Raw genomic sequence first — 17,173 nt, 5'->3', positions numbered from 1 at the left:
ATTTAGACAAGAAGGAATAGAGCATCACACATAGATTAGATAGATAGAAACATGTCAGTCACACATATAAGAAGCACAGTGACAGTGTTGGTTACTGCACTTGTCATTTAGTGTAAAGGATTTATTAAAAAAAATATTAGTGTTTTCATGCACCGTCTCTTTAAAAAAGCCGGCCGGCAATTCAGCATCTGTACCCGACAATTTATAACAGACAGAATAGAGCTTCACACATAGATTAGATAGATAGAAACATGTCAGTCACATATATAATAAGTACAGTGAGAGTGTTGCTTACTGTACTTGTCATTTAGTGTAAAGGATTTATTTAAAAAAATAATAGTGTTTTCATGCACTGTCTCTTTAAAAAAGCCGGCCGGCAATTCAGCAGCGGTACCCGACAATTTAGAACAGAAAGATAGAGCATCACACATAGATTAGATAGATAGAAACATGTCAGTCACATATATATGAAGTACAGTGATAGTGTTGGTTACTGTACTTGTCATTTAGTATTAAAATAAAGGATTTATTATTAAAAAAATTGGTGTGGGGTTCCCCTTAATTTTAGGCTCTAGCGGAGGTTAAGCAGACGGCTGGGGCAGATGTTTGAAGCCTGGGAAGGGGGTAATACCCACGGAGCTTCCCAGGCTACTAATATCAGCCCCCAGCTGAATACATAGCCTTTACTAGCTATTAAAATGGGGGACCCCCCAAAAAAAATGACGTGGGGTCCCCCCTAATTTAATAGCTAGCAAAGGCTAGGCAGACAGCTGGGGGCTGATATTAATAGCCCAGGAAGGGAGCCATGAATATTGGCCCCCTCCCAGGCTAGAAACACCAGCCGTCAGCCGCCCCAGTAATGGCGCATTCATAGGATGCGCCAATTCTGGCACTTAGCCTCGCTCTTCCACGCTGCCCTGGTGCGGTGGCAGGGGGTAATAGGGTTGGGGTTGATGTCAGCTTATAATGCCAGCTGACATCAAGCCCAGGTTAGTAATGGAGAGGCGTCTATAAGACACCCCCATTACTAACCCCATAGTCAAAGTTAAAAAAAACACAAACACCCAGAATAAAGTCCTTTAATTGAAATAAAGACACAATTCTTTATTGTTTTAAATTAAACCATACTTACCATCACACCCATTCCAGCTGAAGCCAACGATCTCCTGCAATAAAAGAAAAATAATAAACCAACCTCATCCTTACCTTTCCATGGTTCCCACGACAGCTTCAGCTCTGCTACATCGAGATGACTGGCTGGACCGCAGCAGAACGCTGCCATCCAGTCTGTCATCCCGCAGACACTGAGAAGCGCAGGCTTGCTTGCGCTGCTCAGCGTCTCTCTGTGACGACATCCAGATGAGCCGAGTTCATGTCCAATGAACTCGGCTCACCTCATGCACGTCACTGACAGCGTGGTAAAATTCTCACGCTGAAGCGCTGATTGCAGGAGAATTTTCCCACACTGTCAGTGACGTGCATGAGGTGAGCCGAGTTCATTGGACATGACCTCGGCTCATCTGGATGCCGTCACAGCGAGACAGTGAGGAGCGCAAGCATGCCTGCGCTTCTCAGTGTCTGCGGGATGACAGACTGGATGGCAGCGTTCTGCTGCGGTCCAGCCAGTCATCTCGATGTAGCAGAGCTGAAGCTGTCGTGGGAACCATGGAAAGGTAAGGATGAGGTTGGTTTATTATTTTTCTTTTATTGCAGGAGATCGTTGGCTTCAGCTGGAATGGGTGTGATGGTAAGTATGGTTTAATTTAAAACAATAAAGAATTGTGTCTTTATTTCAATTAAAGGACTTTATTCTGGGTGTTGTGTTTTTTTTAAATACTTTACTAGAAATTCATGGCGGTCATGTCTAATACTGGCGTGACCCCATGAATTTTGGGCTTGGGGCCAGCTGATAATACCAAGCTGGCCCTAACCCCTTTATTACCCAGTGAGCCACCGCACCAGGGCCCTGGATGAGTTGGGTACAGCGCCAGAAGATGGCGCTTCTATGAACGCGCCATTTTCCGGGGTGGCTGCGGACTGCAATTTGTAGCGGGGGGGGGGCCCAGAAAGCTTGGGCCTCCCTGCGCTGCAGATTCCAAGATTCCAGCCCCCAGCTGCCTAGTTGTACCTGGCTGGACACAAAAATAGGGCGAAGCCCCACGTACTTTTTTTTTAATTATTTCATGAAATTCATGAAATAATTAAGAAAAAAAGGCCTTCCCTATATTGTTGTGTCCGGCCAGGTACAAATAGGCAGCTGGTGGTTGGGGGCAGCCCGTTCCTGCCTGCTGTACCTGGCTGGACACAAAAATAGTGCGAAGCCCCACTTCAATTTTTTTTAATTATTTCATGAAATTCATGAAATAATTAAGAAAAAAAGGGCTTCCCTATATTGTTGTGTCCGGCCAGGTACAAATAGGCAGCTGGTGGATGGGGGCAGCCCGTTCCTGCCTGCTGTACCTGGCTGGACACAAATATAGTGCGAAGCCCCACTTCAATTTTTTTAAATTATTTCAGGAAATTCGTGAAATAATTTAAAAAAAATTGACGTGGGGCTTCGCACTATATTTGTGTCCAGCCAGGTACAGCAGGCAGGAACGGGCTGCCCCCAACCACCATCTGCCTATTTGTACCTGGCCGGACACAACAATATAGGGAAGCCCTTTTTTTCTTAATTATTTCATGAAATAATTTAAAGAAAATTGACGTGGGGCTTCGCCCTGTTTTTGTGTCCAGCCAGGTACAACTAGGCAGCTGGGGGCTGGAATCCGCAGCGCAGGGAGGCCCAAGCTTTCTGGGCCACCCCCGCTGCAAATTGCAGTCCGTAGCCACCCCGGAAAATGGCGCGTTCATAGAAGCGCCATCTTCTGGCGCTGTACCCAACTCATCCAGGGCCCTGATGCGGTGGCTCACTGGGTAATAAAGGGGTTAGGGCCAGCTTGGCATTATCAGCTGGCCCTAAGCCCGAAATTCATGGGGTCACGCCAATATTAGACATGACCACCATGAATTTCTAGTAAAGTATTTAAAAAAAACACAACACCCAGAAAAAAGTCCTTTAATTGAAATAAACACACAATTCTTTATTGTTCTAAATTAAACCATACTTACCATCACGCCCATTCCAGCTGAAGCCAACGATCTCCTGAAATAAAAGAAAAATAATAAAGCAACATCATCCTTACCTTTCCATGGTTCCCATGACAGCTTCAGCTCTGCTACATCGAGATGACAGGCTGGACCGCAGCAGAACGCTGCCATCCAGCCTGTCATCCCGCAGACACTGAGAAGCGCAGGCTTGCTTGCGCTCCACAGTGTCTCTCTGTGAGGGCATCCAGATGAGCCGAGTTAATGTCCAATGAACTCGGCTCACCTCATGCACGTCACTGACAGCGTGGGAAAATTCTCCTGCACTCAGCGCTTCAGCGTGGGAGAATTCTCACACTGAAGCGCTGAGTGCAGGAGAATTCTCCCACGCTGTCAGTGACGTGCAGGAGGTGAGCTGAGTTCATTGGACATGAGCTCACCTTATGCACGTCACTGACAGCGTGGGAAAATTCTCCTGCACTCAGCGCTTCAGCGTGGGAGAATTCTCACGCTGAAGCGCTGAGTGCAGGAGAATTCTCCCATGCTGTCAGTGACGTGCAGGAGGTGAGCTGAGTTAATTGGACATGAGCTCACCTTATGCACGTCACTGACAGCGTGGGAGAATTCTCCTGCACTCACCGCTTCAGCGTGAGAATTTTCCCACGCTGTCAGTGACGTGCATGAGGTGAGCCGAGTTCATTGGACATGAACTCGGCTCATCTGGATGTCGTCACAGAGAGACGCTGAGCAACGCAAGCAAGCCTGCGCTTCTCAGTGTCTGCGGGATGAGAGGCTGGATGGCAGCGTTCTGCTGCGGTCCAGCCTGTCATCTCGATGTAGCAGAGCTGAAGCTGTCGTGGGAACCATGGAAAGGTAAGGATGAGGTTGCTTTGTTATTTTTCTTTTATTGCAGGAGATCGTTGGCTTCAGCTGGAATGGGCGTGACGGTAAGTATGGTTTAATTTAGAACAATAAAGGATTGTGTCTTTATTTCAATTAAAGGACTTTATTCTGGGTGTTTGTGTTTTTTTTAACTTTGACTATGGGGTTAGTAATGGGGGTGTCTTATAGACGCCTCTCCATTACTAACCTGGGCTTGATGTCAGCTGGCATTATAAGCTGACATCAACCCCAACCCTATTACCCCCTGCCACCGCACCAGGGCAGCGTGGAAGAGCGAGGCTAAGTGCCAGAATTGGCGCATCCTATGAATGCGCCATTTCTGGGGCGGCTGACGGCTGGTGTTTCTAGCCTGGGATGGGGCCAATATTCATGGCTCCCTTCCTGGGCTATTAATATCAGCCCCCAGCTGTCTGCCTAGCCTTTGCTAGCTATTAAATTAGGGGGGACCCCACGTCATTTTTTGGGGGGGGTCCCCCATTTTAATAGCTAGTAAAGGCTAGGTATTCAGCTGGGGGCTGATATTAGTTGCCTGGGAAGCTCCGTGGGTATTACCCCCTTCCCAGGCTTCAAACATCTGCCCCAGCCGTCTGCTTAACCTCCGCTAGAGCCTAAAATTAAGGGGAACCCCACGCCAATTTTTTTAATAATAAATCCTTTATTTTAATACTAAATGACAAGTACAGTAACCAACACTATCACTGTACTTCATATATATGTGACTGACATGTTTCTATCTATCTAATCTATGTGTGAAGCTCTATTCTGTCTGTTATAAATTGTCGGGTACCGCTGCTGAATTGCCGGCCGGCTTTTTTAAAGAGACAGTGCATGAAAACACTATTATTTTTTTTGATAAATCCTTTACACTAAATGACAAGTACAGTAAGCAACACTGTCACTGTACTTCGTATATATGTGGCTGACATGTTTCTATCTATCTAATCTATGTGTGAAGCTCTATTCTGTCTGTTATAAATTGTCGGGTACAGATGCTGAATTGCCGGCCGGCTTTTTTAAAGAGACGGTGCATGAAAACACTATTATTTTTTTTGATAAATCCTTTACGCTAAATGACAAGTACAGTAAGCAGCACTTTCACTGTACTTCGTATATATGTGGCTGACATGTTTATATCTATCTAATCTATGTGTGAAGCTCTATTCTTTCGGTTCTAAATTGTCGGGTACCGGTGTATGCCGCTGCTGAATTGCCGGCTTTTCATGTTTCACTGTTGGCACTGTTCCCATCGATTTGGGCAATCACTGTAATGCCACAACCACCATGGCTGTGGCATTACAGTGAGTGGCAGACAATCCCTGCATGATTGGTGCTCTAAATAGCGCCAGACATGCAGGACACGCTTTTGGTGCACGAACAGTTATCGAACATAACCTCGAACAGCCGAATTTTTTGCAAATCGTTCGGGTTCGTCAAACAACTCGAACACCGCCCAAAACAGCTCGAATTTGAGATTGGCGAACAGTTCTAGTCGAACACCGCTCATCTCTACTCATAATATAGCCTGGGAATCAGAGGTCTGCTCCAAAGCTTCAGTGTCTGCTAGTCAGCGTAGTAGCCCAGCTGTGAAGCAAGCTACACCGCCTGTGTAGCTAATAACAATTTTTTACTGCATCTAACCCAGCCAATCATTTTGGGCTAGTAGCAGTGTCTCGTAGTCAGCGGAGTAGCCCATCTGAAGCAAGCTACACCAACTGTGTATCTAATAACAATTTTTTTACTGCATCTAACCCAGGAAATCCTTTTGGGCCTAGTAGCAGTGTCTCGTAGTCAGCAGAGTAGCCCATCTGAAGCAAGCTACACCGCCTTTTGTATCTAATAACAATTTTTAACTGCATCTAGCCCAGGCAATACTTTGGGCCTAGTAGCAGTGTCTGCTAGTCAGCGGAGTAGCCCAGCTGTTAAGCAAGCTACACCGCCTGTAGATCTAATTACAAATTTTTAACTGCATCTAGCCCAGGCAATACTTTGGGCCTTGTAGCAGTGTCTGCTAGTCAGCGGAGTAGCCCAGCTGTTAAGCAAGCTACACCGCCTGTAGATCTAATTACAAATTTTTAACTGCATCTAGCCCAGGCAATACTTTGGGCCTAGTAGCAGTGTCTGCTAGTCAGCGGAGTAGCCCAGCTGTTAAGCAAGCTACACCACCTGTAGATCTAATTACAAATTTTTAACTTCATCTAGCCCAGGCAATACTTTGGGCCTAGTAGCAGTGTCTGCTAGGCAGTGGAGTAGCCCAGCTGTTAAGCAAGCTACACTTCCTGTAGATTTAATTACAATTTTTTAACTGCATCTAGCCCAGGCAATACTTTGGGTCTAGTAGCAGTGTCTGTTAGTCAGCGGAGTAGCCCAGCTGTTAGGCAAGGTACACCGCATGTAGATCTAATTACAAATTTTTAACTGCATCTAGCCCAGGCAATACTTTGGGCCTAGTAGCAGTGTCTGCTAGTCAGCGGAGTAGCCCAGCTGTTAAGCAAGCTACACCACTTGTAGATCTATTTACAAATTTTTAACTTCATCTAGCCCAGGCAATACTTTGGGCCTAGAAAAACCAAAGACAAGCAAAATTCCCAAATATCTGGAAGTAAATGGGTAAATCGCACAGTGCAAAAATAATGATAAATAATAAAGGGTATTTAGTTAACATAATTTTGATCAAAATAATGCAAAAGCCATCCCACCACGTCACAGTAACCCTCATGGGACAGTCCTAACTCTAATATTAAAACCTTACCACTTGTCAAGTGACATACATATGGATAAGGGCAGAGAGACTGAACCCCTAGTAGAAACATAGACCTGTGAGGCAGAATGAACCTTTCAACTCAGACAAAGGGCGGCCACACCCTTTATATGCACTAAAGCACACTAAACTGCAAAGAAAAAACATGGGAGTCTGAACTGAAATGTGAATTGATGTGCATGCAAAATGTAAATGCATGTTCACATAAGGCCACTAGACAGAGAAAAACCAAAGACAAGTAAAATACCCAAATATCTGGAAGTAAATGGGTAAATCGCACAGTGCAAAAATAATGATAAATAATAAAGGGTATTTAGTTAACATAATTTTGATCAAAATAATGTAAAAGCCATCCCAGCAGTGTCTGCTAGTCAGCGGAGTAGCCCAGCTGTTAAGCAAGCTACACCACCTGTGCTTTGGACACTTAATTTTTTCAAAGGAAACGCTTTGCGCCCCCGGGACACTCAGTCAAGAGCATCAGGGAGGCGCCCCAAGGCAAAGGGGCTGGGACTGGTGGTACCACGCGGCGGACCGCCAAGCTCGATCCTTATTAAAGCTTTTTAACTGCAGCAGCTTTAGTGGACCCTACTGGAGCTGGAATTACCACGGCTGCTGGCACCAGACTTGCCCTCCAATAGATCCTTGTAAAAGGATTTAAAGTGTACTCATTCAAATTACAGAGCCAATTTAAATTACAGAGCTTAGACCTGCCTCCACCGCGGGAGGTCTCGACCCACCAGCGGACAGGCACCAGTATTGGGAGAGGGGGGCTGGCCGTCAGGGTCCACCACGGCTCTGGCACAAACCCGGCGACACGGAGGTTGCACGGGCAGGAACGGCCTGGCCATGTCGGCTTCGCACTCCAGAGTAGTCCCTCTGCCCACTCGCGCCCGTAACCTCAAAGGAATGCGCAAGCGGCTTTTCTTCCCAGGACTGTTACCCGCCCAGCAGGATCGTGGGGGAGCTCAGGTCGGCCTTCCACCGTACTCCCTTACCTCCCTCACCCGCTTTCCTTCTTCCGTTCTCCATCTAACCCCTCGGCTCTGTGGTGTCCGCTCTCTCTCCAGCCCTCTCCTTCTCACAGGTGGACTACCGCGTGTATTTACACTGTGGCGAATCTTTTGGGCCCAAGAAGTCATCGAGGTAATGGATAATATGTGCCCCCTTAGATATGTCCATGACGACCCATTCGAGGAAGCAACTAAACGCCTCAAATAGTGAGCAAGATATGGAGCACCCCATGGGCTAACAGCGATCTATATACACTGCTCAAAAAAATAAAGGGAACACTCAAATAACACATCCTAGATCTGAATGAATGAAATATTCTCATTGAATACTTTGTTCTGTACAAAGTTGAATGTGCTGACAACAAAATCACACAAAAATCATCAATGGAAATCAAATTTATTAACCAATGGAGGCCTGGATTTGGTGTCACCCCGAAAATTAAAGTGGAAAAACACACTACAGGCTGATCCAACTTTGATGTAATGTCCTTAAAACAAGTCAAAATGAGGCTCAGTATTGTGTGTGGCCTCCACGTGCCTGTATGACCTCCTTACAATGCCTGGGCATGCTCCTGATGAGGTTGCGTATGGTCTCCTGTAGAATCTCCTCCCAGACCTGGACTAAAGCATCCGCCAACTCCTGGACAGTCTATGGTGCAACGTGACGTTGGTGGATGGAGCGAGATATGATGTCCCAGATGTGCTCAATCGGATTCAGGTCTGGGGAACAGGCGGGCCAGTCCATAGCTTCAATGCCTTCATCTTGCAGGAACTGCTGACACACTCCAGCCACATGAGGTCTGGCATTGTCCTGCATTAGGAGGAACCCAGGGCCAACAGCACCAGCATATGGTCTCACAAGGAGTCTGAGGATCTCATCTCGGTACCTAATGGCAGTCAGGTTACCTCTGGCGAGCACATGGAGGGCTGTGCGGCCCTCCAAAGAAATGCCACCCCACACCATTACTGACCGACTGCCAAACCGGTCATGCTGAAGGATGTTGCAGGCAGCAGATCGCTGTCCACGGCGTCTCCAGACTCTGTCACGTCTGTCACATGTGCTCAATGTGAAGCTGTTTTCATCTGTGAAGAGCACAGGGCGCCAGTGGTGACTTTGCCAATCCTGGTGTTCTGTGGCAAATGCCAAGCATCCTGCATGGTGTTGGGCTGTGAGCACAACCCCCATCTGTGGACGTCGGGCCCTCATATTACCCTCATGGAGTCTGTTTCTAACCGCTTGTGCAGACACATGCACATTTGTGGCCTGCTGGAGGTCATTTTGCAGGGCTCTGGCAGTGCTCCTCCTGTTCCTCCTTGCACAAAGGCGGAGGTAGCGGTCCTGCTGCTGCGTTGTTGCCCTCCTACGGCCCCCTCCACATCTCTTGGTGTACTGGCCTGTCTCCAGGTAGTGCCTCCAGCCTCTGGACACTACGCTGACAGACACAGCAAACCTTCATGCCACAGCTCGCATTGATGTGCCATCCTGGATGAGCTGCACTACCTGAGCAATTTTTGTGGGTTGTAGAGTCCGTCTCATGCTACCACGAGTGTGAAAGCACAACCAACATTCAAAAGTGACCAAAACATCAGCCAGAAAGCATTGGTACTGAGATGTGGTCTGTGTTCCCCACTTGCAGAACCACTCCTTTATTGTTGGTGTCTTTATAATTGCCAATAATTTCCATCTATTGTCTATTCCATTTGCACAACAGCATGTGAAATTGACTGTCAATCAGTGTTGCTTCCTAAGTGAACAGTTTGATTTCACAGAAGTTTGATTTACTTGAAGTTATATTCTGTTGTTTAAGTGTTCCCTTTATTTTTTTGAGCAGTGTAGTATGCTCCTTCCCAGAAGCAGCCCAATAGGCGGACACTATTCGGAGGCACAGGTAGTAAGTAACCGGAATGCCCCCTCAATGTCTGTTTTGGCCATTAGGGTGCCCCTTCCCAACTTCTTGACCATTCTGATTGCATTGTCAAAGGAAGTACAGTATATACTACTGTACTTGGTTCCGCGTCGATGTTGTCGTTTACTGACCTGCCCCTTGGATATGACAAATGGTGGATTAGTCCGAATGTATTAGGTTCCGTTTTTGGCACGACTCCCAACAGGGATACCACTACATCTTGTAAGGAAAGTGTTCTGAATGGAACCGCCATTCTACCTAAAGATATTTCTTTTTTTGTCACGACGTCTGGGTGTTGGTAGGCTGATTTTAGATTTTTACTCCAGCCTTTCTTGATTTTAGAAGGGCATGACATGCCTATATCTGTGTCTCCTCCTCCTTTTACTCCTCCACATCTTTTCTTTTCGCATGACTATATGTACTTATCACTTTTCCATGTGTTAGTTGTGTCTTCTGAGCAGTTTGTCAGCTTTTGGACACCTTTGAAGGTGTTTTCTATGTGTTTTCTATGTGTTTCTATGTGTTTTGCTTGCCTGCCATTGGTTTTAACAGTGCTCGACGGTGTTCGACGAACTGTTCAGCGAACATGCCGGTGTTCGATGAACCCAACCCAACCTGAACACTACGGGGGTGGCTCAACACTGCATACTATGTTTTGCAAACATAAGGCTGCATAGTGGACAGTTCTGTCTTAACTCCTTAGTAGTGTTGAGCGAATTTGCTCGGTGAATGTTCGAAAGTTTCAAATTCGGCACGAATATGGCACATTTGGATTCGTGATCGCAAAGGCGAGCAAATTTTCTTAAAATCGGAAAAGTTTGACAAATTTGCGTGGGACTGCGAATACAAGGCAACCCCGGCATTTTGAACAGTTTTGTTAGCATAGTGCAAGTGTATGATGAGCGGTGACATGTGCCAGGTGAGTGTGGGGGCTGTGGAGAGCTTAGAACAGGTCAGATCAGTGGCGCACTGTTTTTTTTTTTCCTGTGGGTGGTAACTTTAACTGAGGAAAGCGCGGCCAGCCAATCATAGCGCAGGAAGCATCTACACTGTCCAGACATAAGGGCTTCTGCAATTGGCTGCAGAAATCACATGTCCTCTCAATATAAAAAGCCATGTTCCTTCAGTGCCATTATATCCATGTCACTGCTGGAGACAGACGCAGCTCAGTGTTCTCCTGTGTAATGAGAGATATTAGCTAGATAGATGGGCGCTTGTGTGGAAGTCAGATAGTGTAGATAATTCCTGGCCTGTGTACCTCTGCAACCGCTGGTGCAGCACATTTTTGTTGTTCTTGTGCAAGTACTGAGATTCTGACAGAAACAGAGGGCCCATGCCATACAATAGTGCTGTGCACCGCTGGTATAGAGCTCCATGTCTCAGTATACCTTGAATCTTTTTTTACACTTGTTAATGTGATCAAGCAAGCGCAGTGCACCTTTTCATTTAGTGGGGTTGAAATTGTGCTCTGAACAGTCTGCAGAGCTTCTTATTGCAGAGCACAAAATCTGTTTTTTTTTCTGTTGCTATTGTGATATTGAAAGCTGTGTGCACTAAAGTTTTTTTTAGTGTCAGATACTATATTAGTGGAGTTGAACTTCAGGTTGTTTCAGAGTAAAAAAATGCATTTTTTCTCTTGCTACGCTCAGTCCAAAAAATATTTTTTCCTGTGCCAAAAGTCATACAGTGCTATAAGCCAGCTTCTATGTCAGTGGCGGTCAAATTCAGCTTGTACGCACAGTCAAACCTATATATATTTTTGGTTGGCAGGCAGAGTCCACCATAGGCAGATCCTATTTTAGAGGCGTTGAACTTGTCCTGGTTTCACTGTAAAAAAAAACAACTTCTCTTGCTAGGCCCAGTCCAAAAAATCTTTTTTCCTGTGCCAAAAGTCATACAGTGCTATAAGCCAGCTACTACGTCAGTGGCGGTCAAAGTCAGCTGGACGCAGAGCTTATGAAGAGTAACCCAAAAATATTTTATGCTCTGAGTAAAGTGATACAGCTGGCTAGATCTGAGTTTGAAATATTTTGGAGCATATTTTGGAGCATATATTCTGTGTCATACTGGCCTTATCCACATTCAAAAAAAAAATTCTTCTGTTCCTAAAGTAATACAGCATTCTTCTGTTGTCTGTTAGTAACGTTATACGGCAGGCCATATTTTACCTTGTAATTTAGTGTCACTGAAATTCAGGTGTGTGCTGAGCTATTGCACAGGAAAAAAACATATTTTTCTTTAGTTAATTGCATGCTCCTACCACTGTATCTGACCAACATGAGTGGGAAAAAGAGAGGGCGTGGTGGAAGGGGGAATAGGCTTGGTGTTCAAGGTGTATGTGGGGTACGTGGTAATGTTAGTGAAAGCACTAGTGAACAACACAAACAGGTCCTATCCAAAGACAACTGACAGCTTATGTTAGTCGACGGCCTACTGCACTCCCTTCCTCTGGCAGCCGCACAGCGATACGCCTTGTTGATAAGACCCAGAAAGAGCAGGTGCTCCAGTGGATGGCTTCCAGTGCCCTCTCATCTTCTTCCTCCACCTCAACATCACACACAGTACAGTCCACAGAGGTGGCACCCCAATTACCCATGCTTCTCCCCGCGTCACAACTGGCCACCTGCCCAACTGACTGTAGCGAACTACAGATGGGCGAGTCTGTAGAAATCTTCACCCATTCTACACCATGGGCATCAGAAGTGTACTCCAAACAGTCACAGAGTCAAGGGGAGGAAAGCATCTGCACTGATGCCCAAAATGTTTTTAGCTTGGATTCGGGGCAGGACGAAGTAGGGTCCAAGCAGGTTCCTGACCCTCGTCACCAGACGTTAAACGCTGGGGAGGGAGTGATCCCGATGAGACTCAGATACCTGAGGCTCATGCGGACTGTACTGTGCTGTCAGGGCAACAAGAGGAGAGCGGTCACTCTGAGGGCAAGGAATGGGATAATACATTGGATTATGAAGAGGTTAAAGATTCTACTTGGTGTGAACCCAGAGTCACGCTGCCGAGTAGCTCATCTGAGAAGGTGGAGGAGGAAGACAAGGAGGTTACATTTTTCTCTACGGTGCAGACACGGAGTGATGCAAGCACGAGGAGCACTGCATCCTTAGCCACAACTGTGGCTGTGGCCAGCAGCGGTCACGGGTCTGCAGCTCGCAGGGGCAGCAAGGGTTTCCTAGCCTGGGCCTTTTTTGTCACTGCAAAGGATGAGCCAACTCATGTTATCTGCAAACTTGCAATAAAAAACTCAGTAGAGGGAAAAACTGCAATAATTTGACTACTACATGCATGAATGTTCACATGCTCAAACAACATTCTTTACGCTGGGAATCTTACCGTGCTGAAATGCGTACCAGTGCACCTCAACAACCATCAGCTGCCCCATCAAACGCATCCGCTGCTTCTTCCTCCTCCTCTGTTATTGTGCCAAGTATTGTCTCGCAGGTCTCCCATTGCAGAAACTCCGGTTCTTTACTCGCTCCAGTCAGGCTGAGTGACAGGCCGTCAGCTGTAACGGAAGTGGACACGCCTGCTGTGTTTGTTTCACCGAGCACACCGCATGTTTCTCAGTCCACCGTAACATCTCACTGACTAGGCATTCGGTGACTCTCGTGGCTGTGGGGGCAGGCAGGGAAGGGGCTGCTCCACAAATCTTAGAATCCCCAAAGCTTGCAGAAGAAACCTCTGTATTTCCCACTTCCTCCGCTGATCTGCGATGTGCCGACGTGGTGGAATTTCACTCTGCACATGTTGCAGTGACTGTGCCAGCAGCAACGAGCTCTGACGCAGTATGTCATGATGTATAACTTGGGCAACGCAGTACGAACTTGGGGAATATAATGTTTGCGGAGTGGGAACAGATTAAGGACCTCTGCACCCTTCTGCATGGTTTTGAAATTGCTACTAAACTGGTTAGCGCTGACAATGCCATCATCAGCATCACTATTCCGGTCATCTACATGCTGGAGCAAACTTTAAATAACCTGCGGCAGGAGATGGTGGCCCCAGAAGAAGAGGAGGATGCGGAAGGGATACCAAAGTCTCAAATTTCCAGACTGTCGTCACACAGGCGGATGCCAAGTGATGGTGGATTACAGCGATCCAGGAGGTTTGGTGATACCAGGCAAACTGTTAGTGAAGGTGCAAGAGCCGAGGAACTAATGGAGGAGAAAGAGGTGATGGGCGAGCAGCTGTCAGAGAATGAAGAGAATAATCATCCCCTCTCATTTCAACGTGGTTGGCAGGAGGGGACGGAGGAAACAAGCATTAGTGTTACACAGTCCACAATACAGCCTGGCTTTGGACCTCCTGGAAGAGCCCGACATATGAGTGCCTTCTTGATCTGCAACATGATCCCCGTATAGTTAGGGTTCTAAATAATGCTGACTACACGTTATAAGAGTCAATTTTGCCAGATGCTTCCCGCCCTGGAAAGGGACCCGCTTATGTTGGAGTATCGAAACAAGCTTTTAAGCAACCTTAATAGAGGTTTTCCCCAAGATAACAGTGAGGCACACAGTTTGCATCGCAGCTGTAGTCTTTCAACCTCCGGCACGTCAGTTCGTCAACACCACAACATTAGCAGCAGCAGAGTAAGTGGCAGAAGCAATTTCACACATTTTTTGCATCAGCTCGTGCACAGCAGAGTACAAGTCTGACAAGTCGTGAACGACTGAAGAGGATGGTCCAGGAGTATCTAGAGTTCAATATCAATGACATCAGGGAGGGTTTGGACCCTTTTACATTTTGGTCTTCAAAAATTGATGAATGGCCTGAGCTCACCTCTCACGCCTTGGAGGTTTTATCATGCCTGGCAGCCAGAGTTCTCTCTAAACGTGTCTTCAGCGCTGCTGGTAGTGTATTGACGGATAAGCGTACCCGGCTGTCCCCTGAAAGTGTAGACCGCCAAACTTTCATCAAGATGAACAAGTCATGGATCTCCAAGGACTTTTGCACCCCAATTGCAGACTGTACAGAATAGGTGATGTTGTTGTTTTGAGTTTGCTGCATTGATTTTTTGAAATTGCAGTCTGTGATATGGCTTCTGTGCCTGCTCTTGCTGCTGCTGCTGTTGCAGGTTTTAGGCCCTAATTTTGGGAAATGTAGAGAATTCTGATTGTGTCTCCATCCATTGGGTTGGCTGCAGTGGGACAGGTTTGGGTCTGCGTTAAACTACTTGTAGTCTGATGACATTGATGCCACTTCGATGGTGTTAGGCCCTCAATTAGGGCAATGTGAACACTCCTGGTTAGCTCTCCATCTCCTGGGTTGGCTGTACTGGAAGAGGTGTGGGTCTTATTTACACTATTTGTACAGTAGTGAAATTGATGCCACTTTGCTAGCGTCTGCCATTAATTTTTTTAAATGTGGGGAATCCTGATTGGGTCTCCATCTATTGGGTTGGCTGTAGTAGAACCTTCCTGTTCTGCAGTCTAAATTGTGTAAGGTTGCGTACCAGTCCTTGCTGCACTCCTGATACAGACTCTGCCTGCTGCACTCCTGATACAGACTCTGCCTGCTGCACTCCTAATACAGACTCTGCCTGCAGCACTCTGATACAGACTCGGCCTGCTGCACTCCTGATACAGACTCTGCCTGCTGCACTCTAATACAGACTCTGCCTGCTGCACTCCTGATACAGACTCTGCCTGCTGCACTCCTGATACAGACTCTGCCTGCTGCACTCCTGATACAGACTCTGCCTGCTGCTCTCCTGATACAGACCCTGCCTGCTGCACTCTGATACAGACTCTGCCTGCTGCACTCTGATACAGACTCTGACTGCTGCACTCCTGACACAGACTCTGCCTGCTGCACTCCTGATACAGACTCTGCCTGCTGCACTCCTGATACAGACTCTGCCTGCTGCACTCTGATACAGACTCTGCCTGCTGCACTCCTGATTCAGACTCTGCCTGCTGCACTCCTGATACATACTCTGTCTGCTGCACTCTGATACAGACTCTGCCTGCTGCACTCTGATACAGACTCTGCCTGCTGCACTCTGATACAGACTCTGCCTGCTGCACTCCTGATACAGACTCTGCCTGCTGCACTCCTGATACAGACTCTGCCTGCTGCACTCTGATACAGACTCTGCCTGCTGCACTCCTGATACAGACTCTGCCTGCTGCACTCCTGATACAGACTCTGCCTGCTGCACTCTGATACAGACTTTGCCTGCTGCACTCCTGATACAGACTCTGCCTGCTGCACTCTGATACAGACTTTGCCTAGCCATCACTCAACAATAACTGCTACAATTGGAACTAGCTCTGATTTTAATGGAGCCTTTTAATGGAAGCTGTCAATCATGACAGCGGCATTTAAAGTTTTAAAGATGGTGCCTGTCACTTATGATAGCCACCGACACACCGAGTGATGCAATTGCAAAGTACCAATTATTTGCCATGGCTGCTAGAGGCTTCATGAAGAACCTCATATCTACCATGTGAAATTACTAATGAAGGCCAGCCTGTGGCTGAGCTTCATGAAAGTACGTGTTTATCACAATGCAGTGCAATACAATAGTATTGAATAAGTGATCTAGCAATTGCAGGTTCAAGTCCCTAAGTGGATTCATTAAAATATAAGAAAACATTGAAAAATATAAAAAATGAAAAAATATAAAACTTTACATCCCCCTTTTTCCCCAAAATGTAAATGGCAAAATGTAAAAAAGTGAAAAATTTAACAGATTTGTTATTATTGCATGCATAATTGCCCAAACTAATAACATCTAAAAATATTTATCCAATACAATGAATGCTGAAATAAGTAAAAGACTCAAAAAGCTAGAATTGTAATTTTTCTGTTGACTCAATTACCTCCAAAAATGAAATAATAAAGTATCACAACATTGTCGGTAACCCAAAATGGTGGCAATAAAAACAACAGCTCTATGTGCCAAAAAAAACAAGCCCTCACTCACTCCATCAATGGAAAAATAAAAAAGTTATGGGTCTCAGAAAATGATGATACAAATCTTTTTTTTTTTAGATTTCTGATTTTTTTTAACTACTTAAAGGGAACCGGTCACCTCCAAAAAAAAGCTATTTTCCTGTAGACATAGGGTAATCTGCTGGTAAATAGCATTTAACTCATGCCTGGGAGTTTTACTGGGCAGCGGCTACAGGGAAGAAATTAAGTTATATCCTCCCTGTAGCCACTCACTTGCAGTCAATAGGATGGTGCACGGTGCGGTTACATTCACACTACACAGTGAATGTGCTGTAATCACTCCAGTGGCAGCTGCTCAAGTAAGCCTGCCAGACATGATTTAAATGCTATTTACCTAAAAATTTCCACTATAAGTCGGTAAATAGTGATTTTTAAAGTGATAGGTTCCCATTAAATAAAAACCTATGCAAGCATATTATGGGTGTATTTGTATTGATTTGGAAAATAATATTTTTAGGTGATTTCTAGAGCACAATGAATGCCATAAAAACAGAAAAATCTTGAAGGAGTTCCCAGAGATGCTTAGCACTTGTTGGCCCTTT

Source organism: Phyllobates terribilis, unplaced genomic scaffold (genome assembly GCF_046119375.1).
Source record: "Phyllobates terribilis strain yellow unplaced genomic scaffold, ASM4611937v1 Scaffold_2__4_contigs__length_985480577, whole genome shotgun sequence".
Classification (NCBI taxonomy): Eukaryota; Metazoa; Chordata; class Amphibia; order Anura; family Dendrobatidae; genus Phyllobates; species Phyllobates terribilis.
Note: the sequence above shows the minus strand (reverse complement) of the source record.